A 17,909-nucleotide genomic window follows, 5' to 3' on the forward strand; every position below is an offset into this window, starting at 1 on the left:
GAGTCAGACACAGTTGAGCGACTGAACTGAACTGGACAATTCATTAAAATCCAAATATTCATGGCAACATTATCCATTAATAATAGTCCAAAAGTAGGAAAAAGTCAAATGCCCATTAATAAGCAAATGGATAAACAAGCAAACAAAACTTCAGCTTTTTAAGGTCACCGCAAGCTTCATGAAACCTTAAATCTGATGGATATTATTTTCATTTATCATCAGGTTTGGAAAAAATAGTTTAAATGGTCTGAAATTCTCCTGATTCAGACTAAAAAGTCTGTACTTTAAGAAAAAAGACAAGGGTCACAACATTGAATATCATGGAAAAGTGGCAGAAGATCATTCCACCATCAACATTTCTATTTCCATTTAGGTAATGAAGGTTTTATTATATTATGTAACAAAACAACTGATTTGTTGTTTCAGTGAGCATCACTTCCATTACACAGAATAAGGACTCTAAAACATTGATTTCTTCCAGACTCATGTCATAATCATTCCAAAAATACAGGACCCATCTATGTGGTCATCCAATCATTTCTAGACAGAATACCATTTATGCTTTGAAAACATAAATGATTTGTAGTTGGCAAAGAAAGAGATGATGGAAATAAATGTAGCACTGGAAAATAGTTTTCTGTGTCTTATAGGATCAAATTCTAATAAATTACTGTAATTTGAGTGCTACTAGTCCCACTCTGGGAAAATCCTATTCACCAAAATCTGACCAAATTTTGGCTAGAAAGAAAGCTTTTACTGGATGCAATCAGGGCCTTTCCATTAGAAAGAAACAAAGATTACAAAGGCTGCAATTGTTATATATGTCATTTCTCCCATATCCAGAATTATGTCAGATAGCTTACATTAAAGAAGAAAAACCCACAGGAAAACACATCTACCTCAATATAGAACGGCTTATGCCTCAGCTATATCCTAACTGAAAACCAGATGAATCAAACACTGAGTTTAATGCTCTTTATATTCATTCTTGTTAACTTTAACTCTCAAAACTCTCCTGCTTGTATGTCAGTCAGCATTTTGCTTTGTTTATCAAGACTAACCAAGAGCAATTTTAATCAGGGAATGACTTTACTTTTAATCACCTTAAATCATTGTATTTGGTTTGCCTTTTTAAGAAATCTATTCGATTAAGGATTTTTTGGTGGAGACTCCATCACTATCTGCAGAAATGGTTCTGCCCCTTCCTAATGTCAACTTGTGCTTTTCCTTAGAAATTACATTACTAAAGCTGTGGTTTATAGAAAATTTAATCTCTATCTTGCTAATACATCCAGTCTCCATACAGGTATACCCAAAGAAAAAAATATTAACATTATGGATATATAAAGGAAAAAAGTGTATCACTCTTCTCAAAATTTAATACCTGGTAGTTAATCCATTCCCTTTTGATTTGTAAGGGAAAAGACTCCCAACAGATTTTGCACAATTCACCAATCAATTGGGGAAACTAATCTGGTCATTCTCAGGTTCCAGTCTCTCCCACATCCATAATTTCATAGAAGTCACAGAGTAAAAAGACCAGTAAGATGCTTGGAAATCCTACCATCCCGACATCACCCACTCGTAGAAAAGGCTGCAGATGTGCCAAGACTGGAGGCTAAAGGTAAATGTCTTTCTTTCTCCCAGTAAATGACCTCATAGATTTACATGCCAATCAACACTCAGGCCCTCCCCTCCTTTCTGAGAGAGACTGCAAGATATGAATTTTCACTATTAAGAGAAAAGGCATCTCTGTTTAATTTACCAAAGAGAATGAGGAATGACATAAAAAATTGACCTAGACTATGACTGATTTATGTCAAACAAGCAAATTATGGTAAAATTATACCCCCATTCTCTTGAGAACAGAGAAGGTTTGAAAATGGAGCTCATAATCAATCATGTCTTGGGATAAAGCCTCCTTGATATCCCAAAAGCATGGTGTTTGGAGAGCTTCAAGGTTGACAAACACATCTCCACCAGGAGAATGATGCATTCCAGCTCCATGAAAGCAGAAACTCCGGCACCCTGGATCCTCCTGGATCTTATCTATGTATCTCTTCAGGTAGCTGTTCATCTGCTGTTGTTTAGTCACCAAGTCATGTCCAACTCTTTGTGACCTCATGGACTGCAGCATGCCAGGCTTCCCTGTCCTTCACTATCTCCCTGAGTTTGCTCAGACTCATGTGCATTGAGTTGGTGATGACATCCAGCTATCTCATCCTCTGTCACCCCTTCTCCTCCTGCCCTCCATCTTTCCCAGAATCATCATATCCTTTAATAAGCTGGCAAACATAAGTGTTTCCCTGAGTTCTTTGAACCACTTTAGACCTTTGAATGTTATTGTTATAAGATGCTGCAATATCATCAAACCCTATGAAAGTAAAGTTTTCTTGAATTAGCCCAATAATTAATGGGAAAAGAATACCTTGATATTTAAAAAAAAAAAAAGGTGTTGCTGTAACTGTCTATTTAAAGCTATTTCTGTCTACATATTTCTAGCTAACAATAATGTACCCATTTAATTCTTGGTAGCAATGTTTGGTAATGTAAAAGAGCTTCCCTGGAGACTCAGGCAGTAAAGAATCTGCCTGCAATGCAAGAGATCCAGATTTGATCCATGGGCTAGGAAGATCTCCTGTAGGAGGAAATGACAACCTACTTCAGTATTCTTGCCTGGAGAATCCCTTGGACAGAGGAGCCTGGTGTGCTACAGTCCATGGAGTTGCAGAGTCAGACACAGCTGAGTGTCTAACATACACAATGTTAGGTAATGTAAGAGACAGACTCGAGGTTATCACCCCTTGTCCTCATGCCTTAAGTCACCTGCAAAGCACACAATGTTCCTTCTTGCAAGAATAATAACTCAAAATAATTCTTTAATTAAAATCACTTGTAAAAAAAAATATTTTGGTAAACACCAAAAATTCATATTAGGGGGACTTCCCTGTGATCTAGGAACTTCCCTGGTGGCTCAGATGGTAAAGAATGTGCCTTCAGTGCAGGAGACCCAGGTTCAACCCCTGGTTCAGAAGACCCCCTGGAGAAGGGAATGGCAACCCACTTCAGTGTTCTTGCCTGGAGAATTCCATGGGCAGGGTTGCCTGGTGGGCTATAGTCCATGGAGCCCAAGAGTCAAACACAACTGAGTGACTAACACTTTTACTTTTTCCTGTGGTCTAATGATTAAGAATCCACCTGCCAATGGAGGGGACACAAGTTTGATCCCTGGCCCATGAAAATTCCACACGGAGGCAACTAAGTCCATATGCTGCAACTACTGAATCCCAAGGGCCATAAAGCCCATGACCTGCAACAAAAAAGCCACTGCAATGAGAAGCCCGAGATCCACAAGTGAAGTATAGTCTATCCTCAACTAGAGAAAGCTTCCCATGCAGCAACAAAGACCCAGCACAGCCAAAAATTAATCAATTAATTAAAGTTCACATTTAAAATTATAAAATAACAGAATCACAGTAAACTGACCATAACATCCTACAATGTGTATGTATGGTGTATATAAAACTAATGAAATTTTTTTTTTTTGAAATTTCTAAAGAAGATGCTTTTACTTTTTTGGTGATTTTTATGCCACTTTCTCTTTTCACACTAAAAATGATTTTCAGAAAATGATACTGTCCTGACTGTGTGAGAAAGATGCTTCTGATTCCCTTTCATTCGGATCATTCCTTAAATCATGTTTCTAGTAACATTTTTAGGTTTTCTGAGTGACCTTGTGAAAGTAAAAGTGTTAGTTGCTCAGCCATGTCCAACTCTTTGCGACTCCATGGACTGCAGCCTGCCAGGCTCCTCTGTCCATGGGATTTCCCAGGCAAGAATACTGGAGTGGATTGCCATTCCCTTCTCCAGGGGATCTTCCCAATCCAGGGATCAAACCTGCATCTACTGCATTGCAGGCAGATTCTTTACAGTCTGAGCCACCAGGAGTGACCTTGTGCCCAGTGGCAAAAATACTTTTTATCCACTTATTATTCATAAAAATATTTTTTGGGCATCATTTGTACATGAAAACCTGTGCCAAATGTTGAGCAGAACGTAAATATAAACAAAACATTTTCCTTCCACTAAGATGCCTAAAATCTTTAAAGGGAGATGATACAGTGCACAGATAAATTCCAGTCTTGTGAGAGACAGTACGAGAATACAAACTAGGACCACAAGAGTTCAGAGGGGAACTATCATTGTTTCTGGAGGAGAATATTGAGTCTTACATTTTTCTCTGTAAATTCCTATAGGGATGAGTTTGTGTTCAAAATTAGCACCAGTAAAGTGATGGGAACAAAAAAATAAATGAATAAATAAATAACTCACAGATCTCATAAGAAATACAGATGCTACTCAATTCTCAGACTTCAAAAATCAGGGATTTTATAACATCCATTTTTACTTTGTCCTAGAATATAAGCCAAAATATAACAGCAAAGTCTTCACCATGTCTGGTTGATTTCAATTACCTGAATGTAAATCTACTATTGGAATTTCTGCAGAAGTAAAAAAAAAAAAAGAAAAAGAGCAGCATCCTAAAACAGCCTTCTTTTCTGTGGCTAAACTGCCCTTGCTCCCAACTTATCTCCAAAGAGTTCATTTTGTATTTATTTAATTACTGTTGTCATCTTCCCTAAACCACCTCCTTAAATCTCCTTATATCCTTCTTAAAATTCAGTGACTGAACATAATATATTAAAATTCTAATAAGAGCCTCTGTGCCTACTGGAAATATTAGAATCATTATAAAACTGTAATATTTACAATTTTTTAAAACTGTATTTGCATTTAAACTCCTGTTAGTATGCCCTATAGAAATCCTCATAACTGGGGAAAAATGTTTATTTATGGTACTTTTATAATATTAAGTTTTTACAATAAGTATGTAGCAATAAGCAGATAATTTAATTATTGTGCTGTATGCCTGCTTAAAAGAATGAGGCAAAACTATATAGGATGACATGGAAAGATCTTTAAGACATAGAAAAATGTGCATATTTTATACAGTTGTATGTTTGTGTACATATGCCTGGGAAAGGTTGGTGGGACATTTATTATACCAATCTGTAAACATTGTTCTATGCAGAGAGAAGAATGGATTAAGAGAAAAGGTGGAATAAGTTATTTTTACTTTAATATCTGTGTGCTGTTTGACCATTTTGCATTAAGAAAAGCTATGACAAACAGACAACATATTTAAAAAGTAGAGACATTACTTTGCTGACAAAGGTCTGTATAGTCAAAGCTATGGTTTTTCTAGCAATTGTGGATGGATATGAGAGTTGGACCATAAAGAAAGCTGGTGCCGAAGAACTAATCTCTTTTGAACCGTGGTATTGGAGAAGACTTTTGAGAGTCCCTTGGACTACAAGGGTATCAAACCAGGCCGTCCTAAAGGAATATTCACTGAAAGGACTGACGCTGAAGCTGAAGCTCCTATACTTTAGCCACCTGATGTGAAGAACTGACTCACTGGAAAAGCTCTTGATGCTGGGAAAGATTGAAGGCAGGAGGAGAAGGGGATGACAGAGGATGAGATGGCTGGATGGCATCAATGATTTGATGGACATGAATTTGAGCAAGCTCCGGGAATTGGTGATGGACAGGGAAGCCTGGCATGCTGCAGTCCGTGAGGTCACAAAGTGTCAGACACGACTGAGGGACTGGAGTGAACTGATTTTACATAGACATACTTAAACCACTTCATTTGGAAGAAGTCTCTTAATTCACAAATATATGTTGTAGTTTACTATTTGCAGGCTAAGAGTACATATATTCTCTATAGCTTAAAACAGTGGTGAGAAAGTATTGAAAATAATTCATTAAAAACTTGAAAGAATTTCAAAGCAAAAACTGTCTTGTTGTTACTCTAGAATTTTCTAATTTTCTGTTTCTAAGAAAAATTTTCAATATGAAACTGTAAAAGCCAGGACTGTAGACTAGTGATAAACTGGTGTCAGGTTAATTGAAAAAATCTGAATTCATTTTAAACCAGTAAGGACATGTTGAAAGGCACTTCTTTGAATAGTTTACAAATTCTTCTGAATAAACAAAACTTCAAAAACTTAGTCCCCTTAAGAAGCCAAAGGTTGGGCTTCCCTGGTGTCTTAGTGGTAAAGAATCCACCTGCCAATGCAGGAGGCACAGGTTCCATCCCTGATCCAGGAAGATCCCACATGTGACGGAGCAACTAAGACTATGCACCACAACTTGTTGAGCCTGTGCTCTAGAGCCAAGGAATGGCAACTACTGAAGCCTGCGTGCCCTAGACAGAGCCTGTGCTCCGTAACAGGAGAAGCCACTGCAATGAGAAACCCAGGCACTCCATCTAGAGAGTAGCCCCCACTCACCACAACTAGAGAAAAGTCCGCCCAGCAATGAAGACGAGCACAGCCAAAAATAATTAAGTACAATAATTCTTTTTAAAGCCACTCTTTCTTAAAAAAAAAAAAAAGCAGCAGCAGCCAGGGGTTAGGGTTTGGGAGAAAGAGATGAAGAAAAAGGAGAATGAGAAATACTGTAGAAGAAGGTGTGTCTAATATCTGAGGGGTGGAAAGGGGGCAGGGTGGTCTTAACAATCCTGAGCCCATCAGATTAGGTCCAATCCTTAGTGGATATGAATTGACCTGAACTGTTGACTCAGAAGGGGTAAAGAGAAGCAGGTGTCTTTTCTAACTGAGGTAAAAGTGTTCAGGGTAGAGATGCTACTGGCACCAACACACTTTTCTTCCTTAGTGGTTGTGGTTTAGGAGTAGCGCCTCAGTCCAGGGAGGACTATATTGACTGCCTCACCACAGCATGCATAAGGCAGAACGGAAGATGGGGCAGGTTGTTAACGAGACCACTGAAAGTCAACACATCAATCGACTGGTCCCAGAGTGAAAATCCTGGTGAACCTTAGAAAGGAAAGGATATGAGTTGGCATTGGCTTTGCATAAGTTTGCTGTTGCTGATAGGAATCAAAAGAAAAAAAAATGATGACGTTTGGGTTTCTTATTTCTTCATATTTTATATTTTCTTATGACTAACCATGGCTTACTGAGCAGTTGTTTAATTATTCTTATTTTAATAAAAAGTATAGTACTAAAGTGGAGAAGGCAATGGCACCCCACTCCAGTACTCTTGCCTGGAAAATCCCATGGACGGAGGGGCCTGGTAGGCTGTGGTCCATGGGGTCGCCAAGAGTCAGACACGACTAAGCGACTTCACTTTCATTTTTCACTTTCCACTTTCATGCATTGGAGAAGGAAATGGCAACCCACTCCAGTGTTCTTGCCCGGAGAATCCCAGGGACGGGGGAGCCTGGTGGGCTGCGGTCTAGGGGGTTCACACAGAGTCGGACACGACTGAAGTGATTTAGACCAGACTAGACTATAGTACTAAAGAGAGCACACGTCTTTTGTAATTAACCAATTTTTGCATCTCATTCATCTGTGTTTGGAGGACTAAGTTATAAGGATATGGGTCATAATATAGCACCCCCCATAACTTAGGAATCATACATTGCCTTTACTTCCAGACAAGGCATTTAGAGAAACAAACTTTCTATCTTCAAGGGAAGTTAAACTTGAATATGGCTACTCTACATACAGGTAGTCTGAGAGATTTCCACCAGTAAAGTGGTAAGTAAGCCCAGTATCAGTTAAGTCCAGCAACAAGCATACACTTTCATTCCATTCATTAGCTTTTGCTTTTAAATACACACACACACACACACACACACACACACACACACACACCCCTAGTAACTATAGGCTCTGGGGAAGTTATGATTAGCCTCTAAAAACTTGAGAATACCTACACCTGCTTGTCTGCTAATTCAGTCAATGTTTTTTCAACATCACTGTACATGGTGTGGAAGAAAAGGATAATGCAAAGTTCATGCTGTTCTGCTGCTGCTGCTAAGTCGCTTCAGTCGTGTCCGACTCTACGCGACCCCAGAGACGGCAGCCCACCAGGCTTCCCCATCCCTGGGATTCTCCAGGCAAGAACACTGGAGTGGGTTGCCATTTCCTTCTCAAATGCATGAAAGTGAAAAGTGAAAGTGAACTCGCTCAGTTGTTCCCGACTCTTAGCGACCCCATGGACTGCAGCCTACCAGGCTCCTCTGTCCATGGATTTTCCAGGCAAGAGTACTGGAGTGGGGTGCCATTGCCTTCTCCATCATGCTGTTCTACCATTAGTGAAATGGAGATTAACACAAGATCTATCACAGATACCAAAAATTCACTTAATTCAGCCTAATTTTAATCAACTGGCATGGCATGATGGGAAGAGAGCTTGTGCAAGTCTCTTTCTATTTATCATTATTTCAAATGGAAATTAATCTCAAGATTTATTACAAATAACCAAAACTCTAATAAAAATTAGGTAAGAGAATTTAAATGTGAATTTCTAAGACTAGGTTGGATTTTTTTTAAGGAAGTGGTAGAAGAAAGCAGGAATCTGTAACAATCAAAGAGCTCTTAAATGAAGAGGTCAGGTACCAATTCTCAATAAAACAAATCCCTTTTTCATACTGAGGAATACGAAAGTAACGATAAGGCTGGTACTTCTTTTACTCTAACCTCTAGCTCACTAGCAATTGACTGTAAATTATTATTGGAGTAGAACCTGAAAAAAACATCTAACCTACCATGTCAAAGTGTCATTTTGGTGTATGAATCAACATATTTCTGAAATAACACACACACAAATTCAATTCAACAAATGTTTTATAAATACTATACAAGCTTTTATTTTTTTCAATTTTTTTCTAACTTTGTGAGACACTTTTCATCAAAAATAGCCCTCACTATATGTTATTGACATTGCCCCCAAAAAAGTTTTTCATGGCTCCAATCATTCTAGTTTAAATATCTATTAAGTATAATATTACAGTATTTCTTAAAGGAAGAGAGGAGTCACTCCAAATACCTCTCTCAGTCTCTTTTCAGTGACTTTCAGCTTTTAAATTAAGGTCATAAGCCACTTGAATCTGAAATTCACAAAGGAAGAGTATGAAATTAAAAAAAAAAAAATTGCGGCTTCTTCTACCCTAGTTCAGGGCTTCCCAGTAGAGACGCTAGTGGTAAAGAACCTGCCTGTCAAAGCAGGAGACATAAGAGACTCAGGTTCCATCCCTGGGTCGGAAAGATCCCCTGGAGGAGGACATGGCAACCCACTCCAGTATTCTTTCCTGGAGAATCCCTTGGACAAAAGAGCCCTGCAGGCAGGCTACAGTTCATGAGGTCACAAGGAGTCGGACATGACTGAAGTAACTTAACACACACAAACGCACACCCCATCATAGTTCAGTGAACTTGTTACCCAGGAAGACTTCTAGAGAACACAGCCTGTTTCACATAAGTAAGAGTTGTAAAGATGATTTTAGGAAAAACACTCTTAAACCTTTCCACCATAAAACAGACTCCAGAGTGCAATAAGAACAGATACTTTGAAACATAGAATTAGGAGGTAATTATACAGAAAAGCTCCATGACATGTTTCTGCTTCACAGAGGACTCCATCAAGACCTCAGAATGAATAAATTGCTAGGCGTATGTTTGAGAAAAAAAACACAATTTAGGAAAGTATAACTTTAAACTCATCTGTATCAAAAATTATATTTTCACCATCTGTTTCTCATTCATTTACACTCAATTAATCAAAAATTTAAGTTCCCTGTCAGCAAAAAGGATGGGAGTCTTTCAAAACAAACATGTAAGACTTCATATTTGCAACCTGGTGGAAGACAAGCCAGTGTTTCAACCATCAAGTATGACCTGCTTTATTATGGTTTGCTTTCCCGACACTTGAAAACAGTATCGTACATTATTTTTTCACATCAATTTTAAAAGATAATCAACTTATTTTTTAAAAAACAGGCAATTGCCCTATTTTAACCTTCATTATTTAAATTGGCAAGTGATATTTTGCATATCCCAAGTGGTATGCATTTATATTTAAAAAAGAGAAAAAACTTCTGTAGGAAATCTGGAACATTTAAAAAAACTTTATGAATAATTTAATACTGGATAACAACATAGCTTCAGAGGAAAATATTCTGACTTGTACATGGTATAGAGTAGAAAAATTAATATGACACATGGATAACACACTTTTTGTAAAATATTCTTTCTCTCTCTTAGATCCCATGTGATGTTGCAGTTGCTATAGCAACTGTATTTGTGTTCAGCAGGAAGATACTTATGTACAGAATGCTCACATTTACTCACCAAATTCTCAATGAAAATTATACCAAGTGGAAGTTATGAATTAAAATTCTCTATGGATAAGCAACTCTTGTCCCTCAAGTTTAAAATTATCATCAAATAGTTTTAATCATGCTTTTTTCATACAAATATTAACCATAAATTTCATCATCTTATAAACAATGGCTGAGCTATAGAGAATTCTTAACTTCTCACAGCTTAGTAGTTTGTGTGGAGTATAATATGCTAAAAAGATTAATTACTTTAATCAGTTGTGAACCATTAAATAAAAATTGTACAAACATTTTTAAATTTCAGTTTTAAACACCAAATAATGGGCTGGTTTCTACCCTCCCCCATAATGAGTCTTACACTCAATGGCGCATACTTTGAGCAAATACCTCTACACACCACATTTGCCAACTAAGTTCTAAAATCAACTTCGTAAATGTCATGAACCTTCATGCCATTGTGGGAGAAATGAAGAACACTCCTTGAGTCCATTTGGCGAGGATGGTGAGCGTACTTTGTTTCCCCAAGAGAAGAAAGAAGAGTAGTAAACCATTTTTGCAGAATGTCATTCTCCCACAACAGTTTATGAAAGAAACATCTGTGACGAGAATCTCTAATGCTTTACTCAAAGCCACAGCTGACAGTAAAAGAGCATTGCTAAAAGTGGCAAATCAATCCCATTCCACCCGTCCAAGAGCATGACACCTAATTTGCTATGTATCACATGTATTTTCCTCACATGTGCTGAGACTGTGACATTGATGTGGTGGCTTTCATCCAAGCCTCAGCTGAATAAATACTTGGCCATACAGTGGGCAAACTGGCATCCTTAAAAAGTCTTCTGTCCCAGGCAAGTTAACGTCACCTCAGGGAAGCATTTATCTAAGTTTTAGTTTGCAGTTTGGGTGCATAAATGGAATCTCTGAACCCTGTTTGGAAAACCTTAAATCACCTGACGCACATAGAGCACATTCTGTGTTTTTCAAACTGGTTTTCTTGGTGTAGTGTAATTTTTATGTGACTACCTGAAAACATATGCAAATCCAACAGACAAAAACAAGTAAAAATATATAAGATTTCTAATCAAGTTATTTCACTGCAGAGGATGTACTTGTTAAAAAAAAAAGGCACAAGAAATAAGCACATTATGTACTATAACTTTTAGAGCAAAAATTTTATTGATGTATAAAATATATCCCAAATATGCATAGGTTTTCAGTGTACAGCTTAATGAAACTTGCAAAGTGAAATCAGTTATGATCAAGTACAGAACATTATCAGGACCACAGAAGCCCCCATTATACCTTCCTGAAACACACAACTGCTTGTAAATTTGACATCAGAAATTTTAATCAATAAGAAATTTCCATATAAGTGATACTGAGCAAATAATTAAAGTTTTAATAAACAGTATGGATAATACCAAGCCCCTTGTAGTTAACAAGGCTATCTCTTTTTATGTGTCTTTTGTGAAACTGCAAGTGATTCTTTTTTATCCTCCAACAATCAGGGAAATCACCAATTACCATTACCCTCAATCTGCCCGTTTTTTAAATTCCCGCTGAAGTTTTGAAGAAGTACAAGCGTGGTAAAAGAATACATGGGGTGATGTCTTGATTATTCTATCTCTTCCTTCTGAAGAACTTTACTGTATTATGGTTGCCAAGGGGGAAGACTGGGGAAATGAGACAACTAGGGAGTTATTTTTAAAATGGACAAGTTACAAGGTCCTACTGTATAGCACAGGGAACTCTGCTCAGGGTTATGTGGCAGCCTGAATGGGAGAGTTTTGGGGAGAATGGACACATGTACATGTATATCTGAGTCCCTTTGCTGTTCACCTGAAACTATCACAACATTGTTAATCTGTTATACCCCAATATAAAACAAAAGGTTTAAAAAAAAAAAATACTCTATAGAAAACACAACTAGGCAAGGAGTCAGAAAAATTCCTTGGCTGGTGGGGGTGGGAGAGGATCTCTGCTTTTATGAATTTTCTATTGTCAAAATAATTCTCTCTAATAAAACAACCTTAAATCTCAAAAAAAAAAAAAAAAAAGAACTTTACTGTAAATTCCTTCTCTCAACTTAAATTATACTTAATGGAGAATACATATATTACAATTTCTCTTTCAGATTTCTCTTCAATAAAATTCCTAAAGTAAAAAAGAGCACCTATTCTTTAAAACCTAAAATTAATGTAGAGTAAATGCATTCTGTCATGCCCTTTGACCGACAGATCAGACTTAAATGCTCTCTTTATGACAGCAAGTAACTAGTGACACCCCAAGACCATATGAAGCAGCCCAAATCTCTACTAGAAGCCACACCCTAAATCTCAAACTAGTGTTTTAGTAGCCCAGCCAGTACCTTTAGGTAAATTTGACAGACTCACCTCAAAAGCTCACTATTCTCAGAACTAAATAAACCCTCCACTGATTAGCTAAACCAGAAGACCAAAACACAGGGTCATCTTTGGCAATATCCTTACATTGCCTTTGTCAGCCCTTAGATTCAAATGAACAATAAGTTATACCAATTCAACCTGCAAAATGTCTTTTAAACCTGTCTCTTGTATTTTCCCACACCCCTGAAGTCCTTAGTGTTTTCTGAGTATACCATTGCTTATGCAATCTCTCTTGAATGACATTTTCCTCTTTTGTCTGGGTCTCCAGCCTTCAAAGTCCATCTTGAAATGGTTCATCTCCAGGTACCATCCTTGACCCAATCCATTCTCTGGCACAGAATCAGCTCCTCCCTTGCTTCTCGCACAGCATCTGTGACCTTGTATAATTATACACTGTTCATTATGTCCTCCACTAGAACAAGAACACCTGGGCTGGAACAAAGCTTCTTCATCTTTATATTCCCAGTGCCTAGTATATCATCTGACATATATGATAATGATGAAAGAAAAAAACATTAAAATAATGTCAGTCAATTCTAAAGGAAGTCAGCCCTGAATATTCACTGGAAGGACATGCTGAAGCTGAAGCTCCAATACTTTGGCCACCTGGTGTGAAGAGCAGACTCATTGGAAAAGACTCTGATGCTGAAAGACTGAAAGCAGGAGAAGGAGGCAACAGAGGATGAGATGATTGGACTGCATTATTGCCTCAATGGACATGAGTCTGAGCAAATTCCAGGAGATAATAAAGGACAGGGAAGCCTGGTGTGCTGTAGTCCATAGGGTCACAGAGTCAGACACAAATGAATGACTGAACAACAGAGATTCAATACAATTTACTACATAGATTAATAAATAAAAATTATGCAACCTTCTCAATAAATGTAGAAAGCACAGTGGTAAAATTTATGATTTGTTAATGGTTTAAAAAAAAACAAAAACAACTGGTCAACATAGAAGGGAACTTTGAAATACTAAAAAAACCTACAGCAAGCATCATAAAAAGTGATGAAACACTACAAATTTTCACTTTGAGTTGGGGAAAATCACAAAAATGTTCTCTACTCACACTTCCATTAAACATTTTAATTATGTCATAATCAGTACAATAAGACCAACTATTGACAAAAATCAGGACCACAAATAAGACTGTCATTGTCCTAAGATATATGATCATTTACATAGAAAACAGAACAGACACATCAATTACTGTAAATAATGAGATTTTATAAGTTTGCTGAATAAAAAATTACTACTTTGGGCTTCCCAGATAGCTCAGAGGTTAAAGCATCTGCCTGCAATGCGGGAGAGCTGGGTTTGATCCCTGGGTTGGGAAGATCCCCTGGAGAAGGAAATGGCAACCCACTTCAGTATTCTTGCCTGAAAATCCCATGGACAGAGGAGCCTGGTGGGTTATACTCTTCGGGGTAACAAAGAGTCGGACACGAGTAAGCACCTGAACACACTCTGGATACTAAAAGCCTAGAAAATGGGCCACAAATAAGACTGTCATTGTTCTAAGATATATGATCATTTACATAGAAAACAGAACAGACACATCAATTACTGTAATAATGAGATTTCATAAGTTTGCTGAATAAAAATTTACTACCTAAATTAAATGTATTTTTATGCATCTACAGAAACAAAAAATACACGTTTTAAAAATCCATTGACAATAGCATCAAAAAATTGACTGCTTAGGAGTAAGTCCAATGAAACATGTTTATATATTAGAAGATTCAATATAGAAACTATGTTAATTCTGCCAATATTTTTGTACAGATTTAATACAATCCCAATCAAATATCAACAGGATATTTTGTGTAACTTGACAAGCTAATTCTAAAGTTTTTATGAAAGTGTTAGTCACCCAGTCGTGGCTGACTCTTTGCGACCCCATGGACTGTAGCCCACCAGACTCCTCTGTCCATGGAATTCTCTGGGCAAGAATACTGGACAGGTAGCCATTCCCTTCTCCAGGGGATCTTCCCAACTCAGGGATCCAAAGTGGGTCTCCTGTATTCCAAACAGATTCTTTACCATCTGAGTCTCCAGGGATAAATCAAAAATGTTTAAGGAAATGCAAAACTATGGATGTATAGCTAAGACACTCTTGAAGAGGAAAGTGGAAGCACTTGCTCCATCAGTTCTCAACTAAAAGGGTGTTTAATTGGCATAAATTAGACAAATAGGCCAATAAAACAGAATGAAATTTTCATGACAAAGGTAGCATGCACAGCTATGGGAAAAGAATCAAATTCAATAAATTGCACTATCACAGTTCTGAAGAAGGGAATGGATAACCACTCCAGTATTCTGGAGAATTCCATGGACAGAGGAGCCTGGCAGGCTACAGTCCATGGGGTCGCAAAGAATCAGACTCAACTGAAGAATTTTCACTCACTTACATTAAAAAAAAAAAAAGTGAATCCTGACCTTACATTTTACACAAAATAAGAATCAACTCAGGTCACAGATATTTTGTTTCTTATTTAAGAAATCTTTCTATCTCCTAGTCATTATGAGACTTTCCTTATTTAGCTCCTGGAAGCTTTATTGTTCACCTTTTCAGATTATAGACTTCATACAGAAAAGATAACTGACTTATAATGTTCATTTCAGGTGTATCACTCAGTGATACAATGCTTTATACATTACAAAATGATCACCATGACAAGTATAATTACCATCTGTTACCATACAAAGTCACTACAACATTGGGATAGAGACTTTTTAAGCAAAACATACTCACTTAGAAAAAAACTAATCAAAAAATAGAAGTAACGAAAAAAGTGATCAATTGCACTTCATTAAAATTAACAAATTCTGTTTCTCAAAAACACTGTTAAGAGACTAAAAAGGCAAGCCACAGGTGATGATATCTGCAACAAATGTAACACGCAAAATAATAGTTTCAGTAATATAAAAAGAACTACAAACCAAATGAAGAAAATGGAAAACAAGACAGAAAATGGGGAAATGACCTCCATGTCCATTTCATAAAATATATGAATGCCTTATAAACAAAACAATTTATTTAGAAAAAGGAAAATACTAATTAAAACTATAATGGAAAACATTAAATTTTAAAAATAATTTTTTAAATGAGATTATTTCAAAAATTACAATCCAATCCATGACAAATGTAAACAAGAATGGGGAGCGATAGAAATTATCATGAGTACAATTGACACAAACACTGGCAAACACATAAGCATTATACAGTCAAGTAAAAAAATTACTCTATATATTGTAACACAGCAATTCCATAATGATGTCTATAGTGAAGAAAGGTATGTAAACTAAAAACAACTCAAGTCCATTAAGAGTGGTATGCTGAAAAGGAACACAACATTGCAAAGCAATGAAAATAAACAATTTAAATTTACTCACAACAATACACATGAATCTTATAAACATAAGGCTGGATAAAAGATGCAAAGCACCAAAGAATAGCATGATTACATTCACATATGGTGTGAAAACAGAAAAACAAAGCTAGAATATTTGTCTATGATTAATGTATAACTTTTTCCTTTTGATTTTATAGAAGTATAGCTTACATACAATATTGTATTACTTTCAGGTGTACAACATAATAATTCTACATTTATATATATTCCAAATTAATTACCAAAATAAATCTAGGAACTTCTGTTACCATACAAAGTTATTACAATACTATTGACTATATAGCCTATGCTGTCCATTACATCCTCATGATTTATTTTATAACTAGAAGTTTGTAGTTCTTAATCCCCTTTATGTATTTCACCCAACTCCCTCTCTTCCCCTCTAGAGACTACTAGTTTATCTCCATATCTGAGTCTGTTTCTGTTTTGTATTCTTTGTTGTGATTTTTAGATTCAATATGTAAGTGAAGTCGTATGTTATGTGTCTTTGTCTGTCTGAGAGTTCACTGAGTATAAACCCTCTAGGTCCATCCATGTTGTTAAAAAGGACTTCATTCTTTTCGCTCTTTTTTATGGCTGAGTAATATTCCACTATATATACATATATACACACACACATACATACCACATTTTCTTAATCCATTTGTCTGTTGATGTCATTGAGGTTGCTTTCATATCTTGGATACTGTAAATAATGCTGCAATGAACCCACAGGTGTATGTTTCTTTTCAAATTAATTTTTGAGGCAGTCCCATTTATTTTTGCTTTGCTGCTCTTCCCTGTGGAAACAAAAGTATTGCCAAGACTGATGTCAAAGAGTATATTGCCTAAGATTTCATCTGGGAGTGTACAGTTTCAGTACTTACATTTAAGTCTAATTCATTTTGACTTTGTGTTTGTATATAAGAAAGTACTCCAGCTTCATTCTTTTGCAAGTAACTGTCCAGTTTTTCCAATGTTTACTAAAGAGATTGTCTTTAATCCACTACAGATCCACAGATTTGGAGAAGTTATATTTCTATTTTTACTTGTCTCAAGATATTTTTTATTTCTCTTTGACTTTTTCGTTAACCCATTGACTGTTTAGAAGCTTGTTGTTTAGCCTGCACATGTTTATGTTTATTGAGTTGTCTTGTGGTTGGCTTCTAGGTTTATACAATTGTGGTCAGAAAACATACTTGAAATTATTTCAATCTTCTTAAACTTAAAGAAACTTGTTTTGTGGCCTAATATGTAATCTAGTCTATGATTTGTTCCACAGGCACTTAAAAAGAATGTGTATTGTGTTCCTTTTGGGGAGAGTGTTTGGTATATGTCTAATAAGTATGTCTGGTCTGATGTGTCATTTAAGGCTAATGTTTCCTAACTGATTTTCTGTCTATAAAATCTATCAGTTGATGTTAAGGGGATATTAACTTTCCTACTAATATTGTGCTTCCTTTTATGTTTGTTAATATTTGCTTTATACATTTAGATGCTCTTTTGTTGGGTACATAGATATTTATAATTTATATATCCTCTTGTTGAATTGACCTATTTTTTCATAATCTGATGTCCTTCTTTTTCTCATTTTACGATTTTTACTTTAAACTCTATTTTGTTGCTACCTAATATTAAGAATTATGCAGCCTAAAATGGTGGAGGAATAGGACGGGGAGACCACTTTCTCCCCCACAAATTCATTGCAAAAACATTTGAACGCTGAGCAAATTCCACAAAACAACTTCTGAATGTTGGCAGAGGACATTAGGCACCCAGAAAGGCAGCCCACTGATTTCGAAAGGAGGTAGAAAAAAATATAAAAGATAAAAAAGAGAGGCAAAAGAGGTAGGGACAGAGATCCGACCTGGGAAGGGAGTCTTAAAAAAAGAGAAG

The 17,909-nt window shown here is 36.5% G+C and overlaps 1 long non-coding RNA gene across 1 annotated transcript in view; it reads right to left on the reverse strand.

The window, feature by feature from the left end:
- Positions 1-17,909, reverse strand: part of LOC138988644 (uncharacterized) — a 326,541-nt gene that overhangs the window by 150,441 nt on the left and 158,191 nt on the right. Inside the window, exon 2 of the long non-coding RNA XR_011464916.1 lies at positions 16,660-16,813. This is a non-coding gene — a long non-coding RNA (uncharacterized lncRNA). The remainder of the gene's footprint in view (positions 1-16,659; positions 16,814-17,909) is intronic.

Source organism: Bos mutus, chromosome 1 (genome assembly GCF_027580195.1).
Source record: "Bos mutus isolate GX-2022 chromosome 1, NWIPB_WYAK_1.1, whole genome shotgun sequence".
Classification (NCBI taxonomy): domain Eukaryota; kingdom Metazoa; phylum Chordata; class Mammalia; order Artiodactyla; family Bovidae; genus Bos; species Bos mutus.